The following is a 19,541-nucleotide window of genomic DNA, read 5'->3' on the forward strand; positions in this document are numbered from 1 at the left end:
CTTCCCTCCCCACCTTCCCAACTCTGAAGTTATAAAATTCGTTTTCAACATAGTGTCTTGTACATCTTATTACAATGGGTCAACCTATATGCTTATTTCAGCATTTTATTATTTCCCTTCCTCTCCCCAAATTAGAAAAATGTATATACAAGATGCAGGACATGAAACAAATACAGTGAAAACAGGGGTTATACCATGGAGAAAGCACATACAGAAGAAACAAAAAATTACATGGTACATTATAAATACATTAAAAACAACAGCAAGAAAGATAAAACCACTTGTGTCCCTATCTTGGGGTTCATTTCACTTAGCATCATCTTATGTGGTCATATGTACATAGCTTTTGAGCTTTTCTGCTTGTCCTAGACATATACTAGTTATTGCAAATAAGGAAAAAAATATAAATCCCTTCATGAATTTGCATGTCATCCTTGTGCAGGGGTTTTGTTAATACTCTCTATATCCTTCCAATTTTAGTATATGTGCTGCCAAAGACAGCACCTGACTAACAATTTCTTTCTTTCCCCATCATCTGTGAAGATGCTGCCAGCTACGCATCTGCAGACACTGTACCTGAGGTTCCAACTCTGAGGACCTGCATGCTAGACTATTGGAATAAATCACATGGAAGGCGATTCTTTGATCTGAATTCTTACCTGGAGCTGTTCAGTTTTCGGCAGCAAAAAACTAATAACTTATAGCATTTAATAAATTTGAGTCCAACCTTTGGGCCTATCACTTACTTATATTATGACACGGAACAAATGAGTTCATCGCTGCAAGTCTGAGTTTGCCCAAGCAAATTAAAGGATTATTAATATTATTAATATTTGTTCAATGGAAACAAATATCTAAATCATCAAAGCTATAGTCAATGGTAGAACTTCAATGTCCTGAATAAATCTTAACTTTTAACATAACCAGTCTTACCTATGTGTGGCAAGCAAAGAAATATATCATTCACAAGAACCATTACCAAGATAATTCAGTGCCTTACTTTCAATAACACAAGGCAAATTTTTTTTAAATCGTCTTTATTCTTTCTTATTCTCTCACCCTATAGCAAGGCCAAAATGTGTTTTTCTCTGTGTGTGTCTCTGTCTCTCTGTCTCTGTCTCTCTGTCTGTCTGTCTGTTGTCTCTCTCTCTCTTTCTCTCACATACATACATACACACACACACACACACACACACACATACACACACACACACACACACACACACACACACATACACACACACACACAAATATACAGCTTGCCAGATTTTTTTCCATGTATATGTAGCTCTCTTGGCTTTTCACTATGCTAGACGGTTGAATTTCCTCTTACTTCCTTTGTCTGTTTTATTTACTGCTCAGATTCTCCAAAAAAAACCTTGAGTCTAAAAAGTTATGTTTTTCCATTTCCTTCCACACCTTCCAGTCTTGTCCATTTCTCTCCTGGTTTTCTAACTATACTTTAAGAAAAATACAAGGAAAATAACTGAGGATCCCGAAGAGTTAGGACAGAGAAATCATCACTGCACAAGGGAGGAGGGGAGGTTCTGAGCGCAGTCAAACCTCTATTTCGATTGGAGAAGCACACGCTTTTGTTCATTTGTTTGTTTCTATGTTAGGGAAGGGTTCCAAATTTCTATCTTCATAGTAACAAACTGAAAAACTCTTTTCTGCCTCTAAATTGCTGTCTTTACAACTCTCTCTGCTCTGTGTGACCTCTAGCGTCTCAGGTTTATTTCACTTCCTTATATTTTAACCTTTTCCTGGCTTTGCTGGTCTCCTGGCCCAGCATCTCTCTGAGAATGCTGAAATTCCTATTCCTGCCACTTCTTACTTTTCTTTCTTGTGAACTACAGCACCAAAGCACCTCCATTGTTTATCAAACTGTGATTTTTTTTTTCAGGAAGTCTATAAGATTGACCCTCTTAAAAAATTTTTAAGTATAGCGTGAAATGTTGTGCACTATAAGCACAATATTATAGACCCAATCTCTAGAACTTGTAAACGAAATGTTATCGTTGAAAATGGTAACACATCAATTCTCCCTCTCAAGCCCCTGACAACCACCATTCTCCCTTTCACTTCGATGAATGTGACTGCATTACTTACTTCATATACATGAAAACACCACAAATATACATTGATGGATGAATGCATGCAGAAACTGTTGTAAATGGATACAATAGACTATTATTCATCCATAAGAAAGAAGGAAATTCTGGCATACATGACAACATGGATCAACCTTGACCAAAAAATTTAAAAAGCACATATTGGAGCTTAACGTTCAATGTAATGTAAGTAAGAGGCAGCCTTTCGGAGCAGACTAAGTCTAAAGAGAAGCATTTGTCTCTGTTTTATTTCTGTCACCACAAAAGATGTCAACTTGAAAGTGGAAGGGAGAGTTACCAGAGACCCAAAATGCAAGGGCCTTGTTCTTGATCTTCCTGGCAATTAGAGCAGTGAGAAAAATAAACTTCTGATCTTTATAAATTACTCCATCTAAAGTATTTGGTTACAGCAACACAAACAAAGGCAAGGGCTTTACATTGGATTAAATATCTGAGTTCTATCACTAGAGAGGCAGGAGCCTTTGAGGAGAAGACTTCCCTGAGGTGTCTCACTCATCTCCATGTGCCCAGTGCAAACAAGATACTTGGTACTACTAAAATTATATAGAAAAAAATCATACAGAAAAGAGGAATGCATTTTTCCTCATAAACTACTTGCCACTGGATCTCTACTAGACATGACCTAAATATGGATGATCCTTATGCCCATGAGTCACTTTTGTCTTATAAATACCCATAAAAATTATCTCAAATCTTCTCTGTGCCCCTCACACCCAATGCCAACTACCTGCCATCATCACCCTTCTTTGAAGTCAGCCGGCTCTCTCCTTTGAAGCTACCTGTGAGGACGATCTTTGCAGGTAATTCTCAGAGCAAATGGCTCACAATCTCAAGCTACTCCCTGGAGTTTTCTGCTGACAGAAATCTTTTTCAAATCATACATATTATGATTCAGTGCACACTTTTTCCTTAATACGTGCCTGAACATACTCAAGCCACATGGAACAGTTTTGAAACCCAATGTTTTCTCACGGAAGTCTTCATTTTCCTCCAATTTACCAGCATCCAGAGCGTGCTTAACAAGAAAACAGAGGGTGGGATTGTGGGGGAAAGAAAGAAAGAATAATCTATGGCAATTCATCAACCCGTTTCCATCTGAAAACGGCCTCTTTAATCCTACCAATTCTAAACCCAGGCCAAGCCACATATCAACAAAGCTCGTACATGCTTCCTGGACCCCAGATAGCCTACATTTTCCTAAGAAACCATAGCGAAGGAGCAGCAGCTTTCTCCCTCAGAGATGAGAACATGTCGTTCATTCCTTTAAGGAGATGGGAGCCTATCTTTCTTTAGCTGAAAAGCCCCTGGTAATCATGGCAGTTCTTCAGGCCCATGTAAAACAGCTGCGAGTGGACCCAAGATAGAAAAGGCTATTGAACAAGTTTCTGGAAGAATGAGTGTCAAGACGTTGATGAAAGTTATCTTAACTTGGGCTCTTTGATAAATACCTTCCCTAGATGCTGGAATGGGGTGACTGATACATGTGATTTATTGAAGACAGCTCTTCTGGAGGAATTGATAAGGAAGCAAAGAAAGTAGGGATGAGATAAAGGAGTGTGAGTTCTAGTCTTAGCCTCCAGACCCTCTGCTGTATATTGGTGCCTCAGAGCGATTGACATTTAAGGCAAGGTCTGTCTTTTATACCCTGAATCAATCAGTCATTGGTTCCAGCAGGGTGTAGCCTTCCTAGGATGATTGGGATTTCTCATCTGAGAAGGGAGCCGGCATCTGATAGCTGGGGTGAATACACGGAGGAACGGAAACACTCCCTGCCAGGTGCTGCACTCAGTGCTTTGTGTAGGTGATGCCATGAAATCTTCCCAAACCCATATGGAGGGGATGATAGGCATCCTCATGCTATAAGCAAGTAGACTGAGGCTCAAAAGCTTAGCAAATAGTCAGCAGAGAAAGTTGAGATGACCTCTGGAGGGTTTTGGAATCCATCTCTCTAGATTTGGGGGCCTGAAACAGCTCCTTCCAAAACTCATTTTATGCAGACTCACATCTCAAAGATGACTTAAACTTCTTGTGCTATGGAGCTAAGGACACCAACATCTCCATGACAGGCAGGGGCTATGGATTTCCAACTACTAATGAATAATCCCATATCCTCAAAACAGTGAGAACCGTGCTCACTGGATGGTTAAACTAGACATTCACAAAATCAGCCTTCACTTCCCCGTGAGGCCCTCATCTGTAATCATTCTGTGAATATTCCCAATGGTAAGTCTTTGTGGAATCCCTTCTACCAGCTGACTGCTGTGCCATTGATCCACACAACAATCCCTTGAAATAGTTATTAACATCCTAATTTTACCAACGAAGGAATGAGAACCCCAAGAAGTTATGGAGATTGTCCAAAACCACACAGCTAAAGCAATGGGAATACCAACTAGCAACAGGAGCGATAAATCCATTGAAAGTGCCCCCCAAAGGTCCTTCTCAGCTGGTCTAAGTTTCTAAGTAGAACACTAAGAATCAGAGCATTAGCAGCTTCTCTAACTACTCTGCAGAATGGCATCAGAGAAAAAATGATCACCACCTATCAAAACCCCAAACTCATCCTCCTATATTTTAGCTTTGTCTAATTGAGGCTTTTAATAGACTTATATCTGCTGAGTTCAGCTAAATACAAAGCATAAATTCTAAGAAATGAGGTTATCATTGTCTTCAACCTGAGATTTTCCAGATTTAAACTCTAAAGTTGTTACAATAACAACAAAACCATGTTCTATCCTCTAATTTTTCTGTTTTCTGGCCATTCATGACCCTCATATTGTCAACACTTTGAGAAAAATGTCGCAAACATATCACTAATGATAAATCTGCATTTGAAAATCTAATTGTAACTAGACAACATGGGTTTTCCTTTGGTTGTCAGAGAGTTCTTTTCCCAAACTCCTAAACGGTAGTTTCTCTGTCAAACAGACATACCAACCAGTCTGCCAACATTAGAGATGCAGGAGAACTCTCTTTCCTTCCCTCTACCCCCACCCCCTCACATACACACACACACACACACACACACACACACACACACACACACACACACACACACACACACACACATGCCACAGCACAAATACACAAAAAAAAATTTTTTGAGAAACAAATATTGGTCAGTCTCCATTCAAAATAATTTTTAACTCAAAAACAAAAGTTTTAGCTGGGTGCCAATGGTTCACACCTACAATCCTAGCTAGTTAGGAAATTAAAATCCAATGGCTGTGTGAAGCCAGTCTTGGAGAGAAGTGTCTGCTAAACTCCATTTCCAAATTAACCAGCAAAAAGTTTGACTGCAGGCATGGCCCAAGTGGTAGAGTCAAATAAGCAAGCCAAGCAAACAAGACAAACAAGTACAGGGCTCAGAGTTCAACCCCCAGTACTGAAAAAAAAAATCTTGTAAACATCAAGGGATGAAAAACTGCCATGTGCTGCTGAGCAGAAATCTTGACCAGCCTTCACTTATCTGCCTATTCTGCCCTGTCCACCTTTGTGATTATGGAATAAGGAGCAAGATTCAAATTGCACTAGGACCAAACATTCCATATACACAATCACATGAAAATCAGAAAAGGCCCTACAATTGCAACAGATATGTTTGAGAGGTAATAATGATGTTGTTGGAATTGAAACAAGAGTCTTCCTTGTTCTGGTCCACTAGCAGAGAGTACTGGACAACCTTTCACAGGGGGCTTGTTTTCCCTGGCCCTACCTCAAATGGTTTAGCAAATGTGACTTTGGAAGTGAGCTCCGGCATTCCCCCTTCACAGGATGAGGCCTATGGAGACTTTGGAGCAGGCAAGTGGCCTGTAGGCACTCATACAGATGGAAAGAGGTCACCTTCCCAAGCAAGCTGTCGTCTTCTGCAACTCAGACTCCTTCATTTCCTTCTTGATGGTCAAAAAAAATGGTGTTTATGGTGGGGAGAAGGGTAAAGATCCAAAGAGCAAATCCATGTGTAAGTGTTTGATAACATTAAAGTCTTAACACAAAGAAAAAATATTTAGACTGTAATCTTTTTTTACTGGAGCATGATGATTTCATGACACCAGATATCTGAAGGGAAAAAGTACAAGTGGATCTCTAATGCTATATTATTTCATCTATCTATGTCTAGTTAATATATATATTAAAATAACACATTTCTTTCTAAAGAAATCATCCTTCAAAATGAGGATGTTCAATCTGTTTTGGTGCCTAAGGACAAAATCAGCATGCAAATATTACTAGATTAACTGGTTTGAAGTGAGGTATTAATTCCTTGTATATGTGTTTCTCTCAATAATCAAAGGGTTAAGTAATGCTGAGTAGATAGTGGTTTCCTTTTTGACTCCTTTATTTTATTATCGCTAAGTAGCTGTACAAAGGAGTTGCTGTTTAACCAAGCAGTTTATGAATGCAATGCATCTGGACCAGTGTCACCCCTTTCTACATTCTCACCCATCCCTCCCCTACATGCCCCTTCCCTCACTTTTTAAAATATTTTATAGGACATACATTGGATTCTTTTTTTTGAAATACATAAATGTTTTATTAATACTTGCCTTAGAGAAGAAAATGACTATATTATATAATTTCATAAAAGTATATATTCATATAGAATGAATGTACTCCAAATTGGAGCCAATTATCAATATTAACTATATTTTTCTCATCTTTGGATCTCAGAAATGAACATAAATAAACACATTTCTGGTAGAAAAGTAGTTAAGAAGATATGCCGAAATCTACTTATTTATAATTTATAAAGTGTTCATTTATTATCATAGGCTATGAAAATAGAGTAAAAACCATGAAGATGAAATAATATGTCCTCACAGCCATAAAGTTATTGTAGATTTAGCAAATCAGGATTCGCTACTTCTTGGGTTCGTACATTGGATTCTTGACTACATTTTCCCCATTTTGGTCTTGACTCTTGAAATGGGAACGTGGATGCAGGCTGACATCAACCTTCTGATTCTCACCCACCATGAAACCACTACCACTCAAACCTACTGCTTCCAGCCTGGTTTAGACTTGAGTTACCCAGCCAGTCCTCAACAGGTGGTTGGAGAGGGGAAGATGGAGATTTATTTTATTTTGGGGGGAAGAGGGGGTCCAGTCATGGGGCCTGAACTCTGGGCCTGGACGCTGTCCCTCAGCTCTTCAGATCAAGGTTAGCGCTCTACCACTTGAGCCACAGCGCCACTTCTGGCTTTTTTCTTTTTGCTTATATGGTGCTGAGGAATCAAACCCAGGGCCTCAGTCATGCAAGGCAAGTGCTCTACCACTGAGCCACCTTCCCAGCCCCTTATTTTTATTTTTAAAAAATACATTAATAAAGTAAGTATATAAAATTGAAGAAGGCTACTGTGGATTTTGTTGGTGATGAGGCCCAGAAAGTAAATAGCCAGGATATGCTCAACAGCAGATCGTGTATTTTATTCATTCACATCTCATTGCCCTAGCATTTGCCTTTCTCCAAAATAGGAAAGGCCTCGGACACAATTCTCTGTATGTTATAAAACTATTCAGCAGACCACATCAGTGTCTCCACCACTAATGAATAGTATTGCTTTCAGCCAGCAGGGTCATCAAGAGAAGGGAAATGTGTTTGCCAAACTCATCCTCTCTTTGGCTCCTACTCATGACCCCAGGTTTGGTCTAAAAAGTACATAGGCATCTACCAAGTTCTCATGGAAGGGATTGGGCTTGGGGTAGAAATGTAGGACACCTGAAGACAGTTTGGAAAGTTCTTGCTGGCAAACAAGTACCTGTGGAGTGGAGAAAGTTAGTATGTCAGGGTGTAAAGGGTGTTTGTAAGTGTGTAAGGATGTAAAGGGTGTTTGTAAGTGTGTCAGGGTGTAAAAGCAGTCTCTGGGATTAGACATGCCTGGGTTTGCCCCAACCAACTTTTAAAACATCAGATACCTGAGCACCGGTGAGCACCACCAGCTAACAATAGAGATGGGAACTCACACATTGTAGGATGTGAGGCTTTGGCTAGGAGATGTTCAGAAATCTGTATACAGTACGTCCCTGGGGTAGTGAGGCAGGAGCTAGGCAGATACTGGTAAAACAGAAACAGCAAGGCAGGCTGCCCCATTGCACTGGTTAAAAGGACAGTGGCACTGATTTTTCCAGGCCATGGCAAGCAAGCAGGAAATACAGATGCTCAAGAAGGATTGTTCAGTCCTTCAGGAGCTGCACTGACTACTGCATTTTCTTGTCTCCTTCTTTGCCAGTTTTTCCACATTATCAATAATGAGTTTGCCCATCACATCTGGGAACCATCAGACCAAGGGCAAACCTTTGCAGCCCGAGCCTCAGACATTCTCCTTTCCCTACTATCAATAATTGGAAATTGCTTTTCCAGTCTCTAAATGCCAGAGGGAGAGAGAGACAGACAGACAGAGACAGAGAGAACAGGGGGAAAAAAGCTTATTGAGATATATTTTGTGCATGAGAGTGGACAAAATAAAGAGGAGGAAAAAAACCTGTTACTTAAGATCAAACATTGTTTTCAAGTCCATATTTGAATTCCTGGAAAATCCATCCCCAATATTTTTCCAGCAGGTTAAAAAAAAATCTCTGAGCTATGATCAAATAGTGTGCCAAGAACATGGCCAGACAGACAGGCTGGGAAAACTGGAGAGAAAGACTTATTTCCAAATGAAAAGTATAGCACAGTCACAGCTGGCATCCTGGCATAATGGGCTCTATGTGGAAGACCAAACTTTGGAGATGGTTCTGACTTGGGCTGGATTCCTAGAGAGGAGCAGTGGGGTGTGTGTGTGTGTGTGTGTGTGTGTGTGTGTGTGTGTGTGTGTGTGTGTGTGTGTGTGTGTGTGTGTGTGTGTGTGTGTGTGTGTGTGTGTGTGTGTAAGAAATCATTCTTTTCTCTGGTGCTTTGGTCTCACTGCAGTTTGGCAAAACAAAAGACAAAAAGTAAAAAGAAAAAAAACCACCTCCATGTGCTACATTGTTTGATTTTTTCTTTCTACCTTAGTTGACTCAGCCATTTGTCCACCCATTGATCCCCAGGGTGGATTCATGATCTGAATAGCTAAGTGTGAGTCTGTCTCAAAGCTTCACTCTTACTCACAGAGAACAACCATCCTTTCCCCCACCCCCGCTAGAATCTTCAAACACGGTCTCTCAAAGACACAGTGGAAGGATTTTCCAAATGACAAGTTCTTTTGGGAAATGCCGAAGGGCCGGACAGTGGTATGGAAAGACTCTTCTCTTCCACATGCTACCAGAGAAATGGCAGGTCTTGTGAGACAGTGGCATCAGCTAGAAACGGATTCATCTTTTCCTCCTTGGAAATGTGAAGGTGCCTGGAATTCTAGGTTTTGCCTTCAATGACATGATATGAAGAGCGTGTGACTTAGAATTAAACAGCTCCAGATTTGCTCCGTCATTTTACACTGACTAGCTTTGCAATTTGGGGTGGCAAGGTTAAAATAGCTAAGTTCTATCAAGTACAAATATATAGTACAAATATAAAGTACAAATCGTAACAGGTACTTTCTAGCATTGTATGTACCAAATGAGCTTAACATAGGTGGTTTTCCTCTACAAAACCAAAACACTGCGATTGATATTGCAATGCATTGCAATGGATGGATATTTGCAGGACAGTTGAGGAAGAAGATGAAGGGAAGAGAGAGAGAGGTAGTCAAGAGTTAGGAAGTGGAGAGAGGCAGAGTATAAGTTGGGATTCATTAGGCAGGAGAAGATGTCCAGCCCATCTTAAGGGAACCAAGCAGGAAACAAATAGAGAATTGTCCTTTCCCTTTGTGAGACCATGGGCTAGACCCTGTCTACTCTGTTATCAGAAGCTATTACAATTGGATTTTCCCAGAAGTAAACACTGGCATGGAGATGGGCTTGCAGGAAGTGTTTAAGATCCATTTCTGATGAATCTGGATGCAACTGGGCATCCAGAGAGAGAGGTCAGACATCAGTGTGCATTCAATGGTAGTCTTAGCCATTGAGAAGTTCCGCAGGTACAAAATCCTTTGAGCCTTGTCCTTGGTGAGGCTTAGATGGACAACACCAGTCACTGGAAGGAAATACCCCACAGCTGGCAGCTCAGGACCAAGCATCAACAGCATTCCAGCATCCAGGGAAATGTGGGCTTCATTGACACAACAGAGGATTTGAAGAACACAACACAGTGCTCACCTCAAAGACCAATACAGTCCCTACAATGAGGCCAGGGTCCCAGCCAAACTACAGACATTACACAACAAATCCAGCAGGTGGCAGCAGCATGATTCAGACCGGTGGCATGGATTAAAACAAAGATCTGTTGAGTCAGGGTCTTGGATGCAAAGAACCCATCCATCCCAGTCACATAAACTGTAGAAGGATTTAAAGACAGGAAAAATAGACCCACTGAGGAAATGGACAGTAAAGTTCAAAAACAAGATCAAAGCTGGTCAACAATAGCAGAAAGGGTGGGAATCCAGAAGCTCAACCAAACTCATTGGGCATCCCTCTGTCCTCACTAGTTTGGCCTTGGGAATTCTTTCTGACCCATTCCAGGCTACTGTGCATCAGTGCCTTCTCTGATAATGAAGGAACATCTGTTTGGCCATGGGCAGGTGTCACAGCTGCTACAGCTGAGGGTAAGGAAACATCTGGCTTCAGGCTTGTTTTTTGGCGGGAGGTAAAGTCGTGCCTCTACTTCCTACTCATGCAAAGGATCTTCAGACACCAAAAGAGTGCAAATATTGGGCTGATTTACATAGACACACTATGCAAACACACACAAAGAGACAGAAATATATATAATATATATACATCTACGTAACAACTTCTGACCGTCAACTTGGCTTAGCATTTATGTTATTTAGTTTTCATCACTGTGACAAATACCTAAGGGAAACTACTTTAAAAAAGAGGAAAGCTTTATTCTGCTTCATGGCTTCCTGGGTTTCCATCCACTCTCGCTTGGGAGCTTGTGGGGAGGCTGACCACCATGGCAGGGAGCAGGGGCAGAGCACAGCCACTCACCTCATGGTGGTGAAGACGCGGGAGTAAAGACAGGAAGCAAACCAGCAACAAGATATACCTTTCCAAAACATGCCCCCAGTGGCATCCTCTACCACCCCTCACAGGGTCCATCAGCCCCCAACCAGACCATCGTAGTGTAAGTCCACGGATTCATTGGTTATGTGAGAGCCTTCATGATCCACCGTCTCACAGTGGCAAGACCTACCAGCGAGGAGACCAGGCCTTCAATACATGAGCCCTCTGGGGCCACTTCACACCCCAACAGCACTCATGGAGCGTACTTAAAAGAATTACACAAAGGCCAGTGACCCCAAGTGCGAGAAGAAGTTCAGACAGTGAGCTAATAAAATAAAGACAAACACCAAAGACCAAGCCACCATGGGCTCAGCCCCGTGACAAGCTTATGGGGCTTAATGGAAGCTTTTCAGATCTGTTGGACAGATGTGATGCTGACGGACAGGTCCAACCTCTGCTAAGTAGCTGCAATGCACTCAGAAAGCCACGGCTGAGCCACAGTCAAAAGAGGAGGATTAGAGAGAGGAGAACTGAAAGCAGAAAGTGGCAAATACCCATAGCCCATCCCAAACACAACACCCGCCCCAAGACTCATCCCCAGGGGTAAGAGAAGAGCCCCTAAAATACAACCATGTTGGCCTGGACTGGCTCAGGCACTGACTGAAGTTTAATTCTTGTGTGTTTTTTTTTCCTTCTGTTCCAGAAAAAAAAGCAGAGCTGGAGAAATAATGCCAGGAAGATAAATGACCCAGAAAGAGCCTGGGATAGGTTCTTTTTATCTCTATCTCCTCTAGAACCCTCCCGCAAAGGAAAAGACAAGCAATATTATTGAGGGCCAACGTACTAAACATTGGCTACTTTAAAACCTAAAAAAAAAAGGAGATCTGTTATCCTCATTTTCCCACTCCAGAAGGTGAGTATCATAGATGTTAAACAACTTGTCCTGAATCTTTATAGACTGAACCTCTAGCCTGCCTGAAAACAGGGCCTACCTACTTTATGTAATTTCTCCTGTCTCTCCCCTAGATTAGGTGCTTCAGCCTTACTTTGTTCTAATAGCCACTTTGTATTTCCTACTTCTCAGGTGTGGATGTATAATCTCACTATCGTGGGCCAGAGGCTATCTAAGGTGGCAAGCTCAGAATGAGGTAGAGGAGGCAGGGACAATTTTACTTGGGGTTTTTGCCGGCCTCTGGTTGCAGATGGGTGATGAGAAGTTCAGTTCAATTCGTTAAGGTTTAAAATAGTTGTGTCTTCAAGCAAACATAGATAGATTTAAGATGCAAATAATGAGGACAAAATGTCTACTATTGAGGAAATCTCAAATCACTTTGAACTGCTGGGGAAAATCCTGTGAGATATGGATGAATTCTTCTGTCATTGGGCTATGTTCATAGCAACATTTTATTTATTCATTTACTTACCTATTTATTTATGTATTCACTTATCTATCTGAGCTCCTGAGCATGAACTCGAGGTCTGGGAACTGTCCTTGAGCTTTTTATTTTTTCTGAAGGCTCATTGCCTGAGCCACAGCTCCACTTCCAGCTTTTTTAGTAATTAATTAGAGATAAGAGTTTCATGGACTTTTCTGCCTGGGCTGGCTTTGAACCACAATCTGCAGATTTCAGCCTCCTGAGTAGCTAAGATTAGAGATGTCTAGCTAGACCAACTTTTAATAATTGTTCATTTGAGAGGAGAAACATTGCAGCAAGCTCTGCGAACTCCCTTTGGATGGCCACATTCCAGACGTCCTTCCCCCATCTTTGAAGAAGATGAATCACTGATGACTAGGCTCTGGACAAACCAGTGGAAGAAGACCCTGAAACTTCCAGTATTTGAAAAGAATGGAAACTTCTATAGGAAAAAACAAAATGAATCCATGGCCCAAGAGAATAAAAGAGCTAAAATAGAGCAAAAATGAGAGAAAATAGAGAGAAAAAAAACTTTAGCTTGGAGTTGGGGGAATCTTGAAGCAGTAAGAACTAAATAGTGACCTTCTAGAGGAGGAAAAATGAGCCCTGACACATTACTTCATCAAACCCAACAGAACTCAGGCCTCTTCCTCAACAGGGAGTATTTATATTAACTCCAGAAGGATGAGTTGGACAAGCAAGTCATGTTCACCTTTCATTTCAATTACTGTACAGAACAAGGGTGATTTAAACCGTAAGTCCTTCAAACCACTCTTTCTGTTGGTGGTTTGGGTACTTTTAAAGAACCATCTGAGCTGGGTGCCAGTGGCTCACGCCTATAATCCTAGCTACTCAGGAGGCTGAGATCTGAGGCTCATGGTTCAAAATCAGCCCAGGCGAGGCAGGGACTTCCAAGAGACTCTTATCTCCAATTAACCACCAGAAAACCAGAAGTGGCGCTGTGGCTCAAGTGGTAGAGTGCTCGCCTAGAGCTGAAGAGCTCAGGGCCCAGCACCCAGGACCAGAATTCAAGCCCCCCGACCACCACCACCACCAACAACAACGACAACAACAACAAAGAACCAGCTGGCAGAAGCCTATGTCAAAAGTCATAGGACAGAAACCTATCACAAAATCTGTCTCTAACCTCATTCCCTTCTCTTCTCTTCTCTTCTCCATGCACGCCAAGTAAATGTGCTTTCTTTTAGGACTTGTTCCAGGGTAAACTGGATGGATGTCATGCTTTCTATAAAGTCTGAGGCCTAAAACCCAGAAGAGTATGAAAGATCACACAGTGGGTCAGACCCAGCTGCATCTGACAGCCCAACTCAGGGACTTGTGGTAAAGAAATATACTGGTTACCACTGACCTCAAAAACATAGGGACAAGCCCTGAAAGAAAAAATGATATCCAACTTGTGGGTAGATCTTGTGTGGAGGAGCACAGGAACTCCAGAATGAAATAAAGCTGGATGCCATCTTTCCCTGTCCCACACCAATGAGGCTAGGAGGAGAGACTTTGTCTTCTCTGAGCCTCATCTTTGAAATAGAGACAACAAAACTTGCACTGCAGAGTGTGGCTGGGGATGTAATGAGAAAACTTATGTCCTTGATAGATCATTATAGTGAAAGAGATGGAGGTTCTGTCTTAAAATATCACCTCCTGGTACATAATTCATAGGTCTATGAAAATACAAGCCATTGATATACTTGTACTCCTTTAATGAATGGTTTACTATGAAACCAATCTGTTGCCTGCCTAGTGGGAGGAGAACTTGGCTCCAGTGCCCTATCTCTTAATCACCAAGAAAGTCCAGTTATGTTCATTCGTAGTCACTAGCAAGGTCTAGACATTTCATGCTTCCTTTCTGAACCAGGGAATTAGCCTATTCCCTACCTTCCAAATAATGTGAGTTGGATTGTCTCCTCTATGGTCTTGCCTAAACAGAACATCTCTAACATCCATCAGTTAATAGGAGAGTTATTGCCTACTCATTGCAATAAGAATGTTATGAGACTCAATAAGAAACATATAACAGCTGTGATTTCTTTGGCAGTAGATCTGGGTTTTGCCAAGCATTGTCTATTCTTGTCATATTACGCTATCCGTTAATTTTACACAGGTAGCTTTGAGAATACACTAAATGAGGGAACCTCTCTGATGGAGAGGACATTTTATGCTCTATAGTTCCTGGCCCGGATTACCTGACAAGCTTCTGCATTTCTGCTGGTGTTGTAGCTGCTGCAGAATTAAGAAAGGAGCCTCCAAGATGGACTTGAGCCATTTACTCAGTGATCAATACAAGTCTATGTCACAGTTCTTCCAAGATTCCTCAGTAAAATCAGAGTAAGTAAAATCAGATTTCTGATCACCTTCAAGCAGGAAGGAGCATCTGGGCTGGGTTATGAGTGTACTACAATGTCCTGGTGTCACAGGAAAATGGATGGACTGGGAGGAGGACAAGCAAGGGGAGCAGCTGAAGTCACACAAGAACAATGAGCTTCCGTTGTTTTTACTTTCCAGGTCATCACAGGGTCTTGTCTCTCACTACAAAGACCCAGGCTTCTAAGGGCAAAGAATAGTGATGTTATTTTACTTGAGGGTCTTAGTGGTGGAGGGATACTCTTTTTCCCATTCTCCACCTATTGTGCACTCATTTGCACCTGAGCTCCACCCCCACCCGCTTTAGGTATCTGCTCTGAAGAGCTAGGACTTCTAAGTATCTTGGGGGATTTGTTAACTACTTAGGGTTTGGTATGTAAATGACAGAAACAGACTGGCCAACAAGCAGAAATGAATGGACAGCACAGGTGTTGGATATTTTACAAAACTGGCAAGAAGATGTGACTACCAGGCTTGGCAGGAACGGAGGGAAATCCAGCCAAGGTCTTTACTAGAAATGCACTGCCTACAATGGCCCATTGTTCTTCTACCACCAGACTCTTGCTATAATGATACTTGACTTATGATTCTGTCTCTGGAAGAAAAAAAATTAACTGACAATGTGACCTGAAACATCCCCTTAACATTTAAAGTTAGGTACCAAAGGATCTAGTTGACGATCTGTGGGTTATATGACAACGCTTCAGCAACTAGATGGCTGAGACAATGGTCCACTTTGTCTTTTTGAGAAAGAGGGGGAGGAGAGAGAAGAGAGAGACAGAGACAGAGACAGAAACAGAGAGGAGAGAGTAACCTCTCACTGACCTTAGCATTTTCCCTAGGATATAAATGATGTTTTTAAGATTTCTGGGCAAGCAAAGTGGCTAATATTCACTACTCTCTACCACTTTGGCTATTTGCTTCCTTATTCTCCTTTACTTTTTAACATTGCAAAAAATCAAAAGAAAAGAAATATCTCCTGCCTAATACTGAATTCTAGCTCCAGAATAACCAATGCTCATTGTGTGCTGGATGGGAGGTAAAACAAATCTTTAGTACTATAACCAGCTACAACCATGACATCCATTCTCTTCCATGGAATCCTGTTACTTCAACTATGTAAAAAGGCAATCCCAAGAAACATAACATAGAGTAAGGGACAAAAAAAAAAAAAGAAAATGAAGCGCAGACACACACACACACACACACACACACACACACACACACACACACACACACACATCACTACCACCAAGGAAAGAAATACATTTGAGGCTAATACGCCTCATTTTTGTAACTGATGTGAGGCTACAGTTCATGGTAAAAGTTAGGCTCCTTGGAATATAGGCTCTGAGATGGCATTTAGTTTGTAGGGTATTTTTGTACTAGAGCCCTTTGGATCAATGTATGTTAGACAGAGTAAGGAAGGAAACAAAAGATAAACAAAAGGAATAGTCACATCACAATGCTGACCAACAGTGTTAGGCAGTCCTCTTGGTGCCCTGAGGACAAAGGTGGCCTTTCCAAGTTGTCCCCAGTTGGGTTGAGAGGACGACACTGATTAGTTATTGGATATGAGTTTCCCCCTGCCAATGGCAATAACTAAAATGGGGCAACTTTACACAGGTGAACCAATCTGGGAAGAGTTTTAAAACTGAAGAATGTCTTCTGTCTCCCATTAGCTATGGGAACAATCTTTCAATAAAGAATAATCTGAGCCGGGCGCCGGTGGTTCACGCTTGAAATCCTAGCTACCCAGGAGGCTGAGATCTGAGGATCACGGTTCAAAGCCAGCGCGGGCAGGAAAGTCCATGAGACTCTTATCTCCAATAAACCACTAGAAAATCGGAAGTGGTGCTGTGGCTCAAGTGGTAGAGCACTCGCCTTGAGCGCTCAAGTGGTAGAGCACTCGCCTTGAGCTGAAGAGTGCAGGGACAGCGCCCAAGCCCAGAGTTCAGGCCCCACGACCGACCAAAAAAAAAAAAAAAAAAGAATAATCTGAGTGGTGCAGTGTTAACAATAAATGGTATTTCTTTTCTTCCTCCACCTCTTCCTCCTTTTCCTCTTCTTTCTTCTTTTTCTTCCCTTTCTATGTTACCATTGTCTTCAACAAGCACTTTAACTAATTTAGATTCTTTACTCAGTACATCAGCTCAGTACACCAGGCCCAGAGTTCAAGCCCCATGACTGACAAAAAAAAACCTCAAAAACAACCATCCAACTTAACAGTTTTTCATGAGAACCCAAGAATGGTCACCAATGTTAATAAAGCAAAATTGTAAATCAGTAGTGAGTAGTGGTCAGTAGCTCATCAATGGTAGAGCATGAGATCATGTGTTCAGTTCATGTCTAGAGTCCATCCCTTACCTTAACTCTATCCTTACCATAACCATAACCCTAAACCTAACCCTAATTCTAACCCTAACCCCAACAACTTTCATGGCCTCTTATTCATGTCAGAAATGCTAATACATATTTTAAGGTTAGAAAATGTCTTCTTGAGACTGTGAGAACATGTGGGTGAGTAATTCATCTTGATATTTTCATCTCTAAAAGTCTCTGGACTCCATTTCTACAATGAATCTGGCATCTTTTCTATGCAGGCCAGATTTTGGTCAACTAATTATTGAACCTAATAGCTACCATTGGGCTAATATCAATATTTTTGGCTTGAAATTAAATTATCTTCATTATTACTCCAACACCTCAAAAATCATTCTTGTATAGATACATAAGGCTTTCTTTACATTAATTCTTATAATATTTGGTGTAGATTATTTCTCATTTTAGCCAGGAACTGGTGACTCATGCCTGTCATCCTAGCTATCCAAGAGACTGACATCTAAGGATTACATTTCAAAGCCAGCCTGGGCAGGAGAGTCCATGAGACCCTTATCTCCAATTAATCACAAGAAAAGCTGGAAATGGCACTGTGCCTCAAGTGATAGAGTGCTAGCTTTGAGCAAAAGGAGCTCAGGGGCAGTGCCCAGGCCCGTAGTTCAAACTCTTGGACTGGGAAGTAGCGCTGTGGCTCAAGTGGTAGAGCGCTCGCCTTGAGCTGAAGAGTGCAGGGACAGCACCCAAGCCCAGAGTTCAAGCCCCACAACTGACCAAAAAAAGAAAAAGAAAACAATAAACAAACTCTTGGACCAGCAAAAAAAAAAAGGAATATTTTTCTTGTTTCAGATTTATCTATTAAAATATTTCTCTCTCAGGTTGTTGTAGAAGCAAGCTTTTTAGATCCACAGCCAATGAAGTTGGGGGGGTGGAGACATCAGGAGAACACCTTTGCCTTAAACAGTGAGAGAATCACCTAGCTAAGTTGCAACACTTTGTTATAAATGCTCCCATTCTTTCAAGCTGTCTCAAGTTGCCTCAGAGGCTCAATGGAATTAGAAGTGTAGACACTGAATCACTGAATTCTTCCACATATTTCACTACTAATCCATGGGTTTTTTTTAAAAAATGCTATTTCATTGTCCCAACCTTAGAAAAAGGCTAAAGGGATTTTTAATTCAACTGGTATTAGAATTAGGTAAGCCATAAATCAATTTAAAAAATATTTTGGTTTTCCTCAACTGAAGACTCCCAGAGATAAGATAATCTCCTTCTTTCTGTAGTCAGAGAAAATACCTCTATTTTAGGCTGTTCTTTGAACTTAGAATGCAGGAATTTGAATTAGTTCATTTCTTTAAAACTATCTGATGCCATTAAAAGTAGTTACCCTAGTATTTATGGTCTCATTTGCCCCGCTTGATCCACACTTTTATTTTCCACCTATTCTTTGCCCATTCTGCTTGCCTTCTGTCTTCACCTTGGATCCAGCTAGTGGGATACACTTTAAACAGAACAAATAAAGAGAGAGAGAGGAAAAAAAAGAATTTATTTTCTGGCCTTGTCCTGCGAACCCATAAGTTAGCAGTGTCTGGATTCTTTTACCAAAACCCACAGGCTTACTGTAAAACCTCCTTTGTTGTGGTTTGAATCTAAACTGTCCCCTGAAGCTTGGTGTGTTAAAAGTTTATTTGCTAACTGATTAGATTTGGGGGTAGTAATTGGATCATGGGAGCTCTGACTTCATCAGCCTGTTCATTGATTCAGTGTGTGTGTGTGTGTGTGTGTGTGTGTGTGTGTGTGTGTGTGTGTGTGTGTGTGTGTGTGTGTGTGTGTGTGTGTGTGTGTGTGTGTGTGTGTGTGTGTGTGTGTGTGTGTGTGTGTGTGTGTGTGTGTAGGTCCTGGTGCTTGAATTCAAAGCCTGAACACTGTCCTTGAGCTTTTGTGCTCAAGGTTGGTACTCTACCACGTGAGCAAGTTCATTGGAAATAAGAGTCTCAGGGACTTTCCTGCCTGGGCTGGCTTTGAATTGTGATCCTCAGATCTCAGCTTCCTGAACAGTTAGGATTATAGTTATGAGACAATGGCAACTGGCCTGCATCCATTTTTCTGACAGTACAGTTCAGGAGGTGGTGGAAACAAGGATGCGGAACCTGATTGGAGGAACCAGGTGACTGGGAAACATAAAGGGTAAACATTGTCCCTAGTCTCTTCCTCTGTTTACTTCCTGGTTGCCATGAGTGGAGAAGCCTCC

General features: G+C 41.4%; 1 non-coding gene across 1 annotated transcript; it reads right to left on the reverse strand.

Moving 5' to 3' along the window:
* Window positions 1-397: 397 nt before the first annotated feature.
* LOC138806435 (U6 spliceosomal RNA) lies at window positions 398-504 on the reverse strand. Its single transcript, XR_011365879.1, has one exon. It is a non-coding gene; the product is annotated as a U6 spliceosomal RNA (small nuclear RNA).
* Window positions 505-19,541: the final 19,037 nt, after the last annotated feature.

The sequence above is a fragment of the Dipodomys merriami genome, unplaced genomic scaffold (genome assembly GCF_024711535.1).
Source record: "Dipodomys merriami isolate MVZ:Mamm:240054 unplaced genomic scaffold, mDipMer1.0.p SCAF_4, whole genome shotgun sequence".
In the NCBI taxonomy this organism is placed as follows: Eukaryota; Metazoa; Chordata; class Mammalia; order Rodentia; family Heteromyidae; genus Dipodomys; species Dipodomys merriami.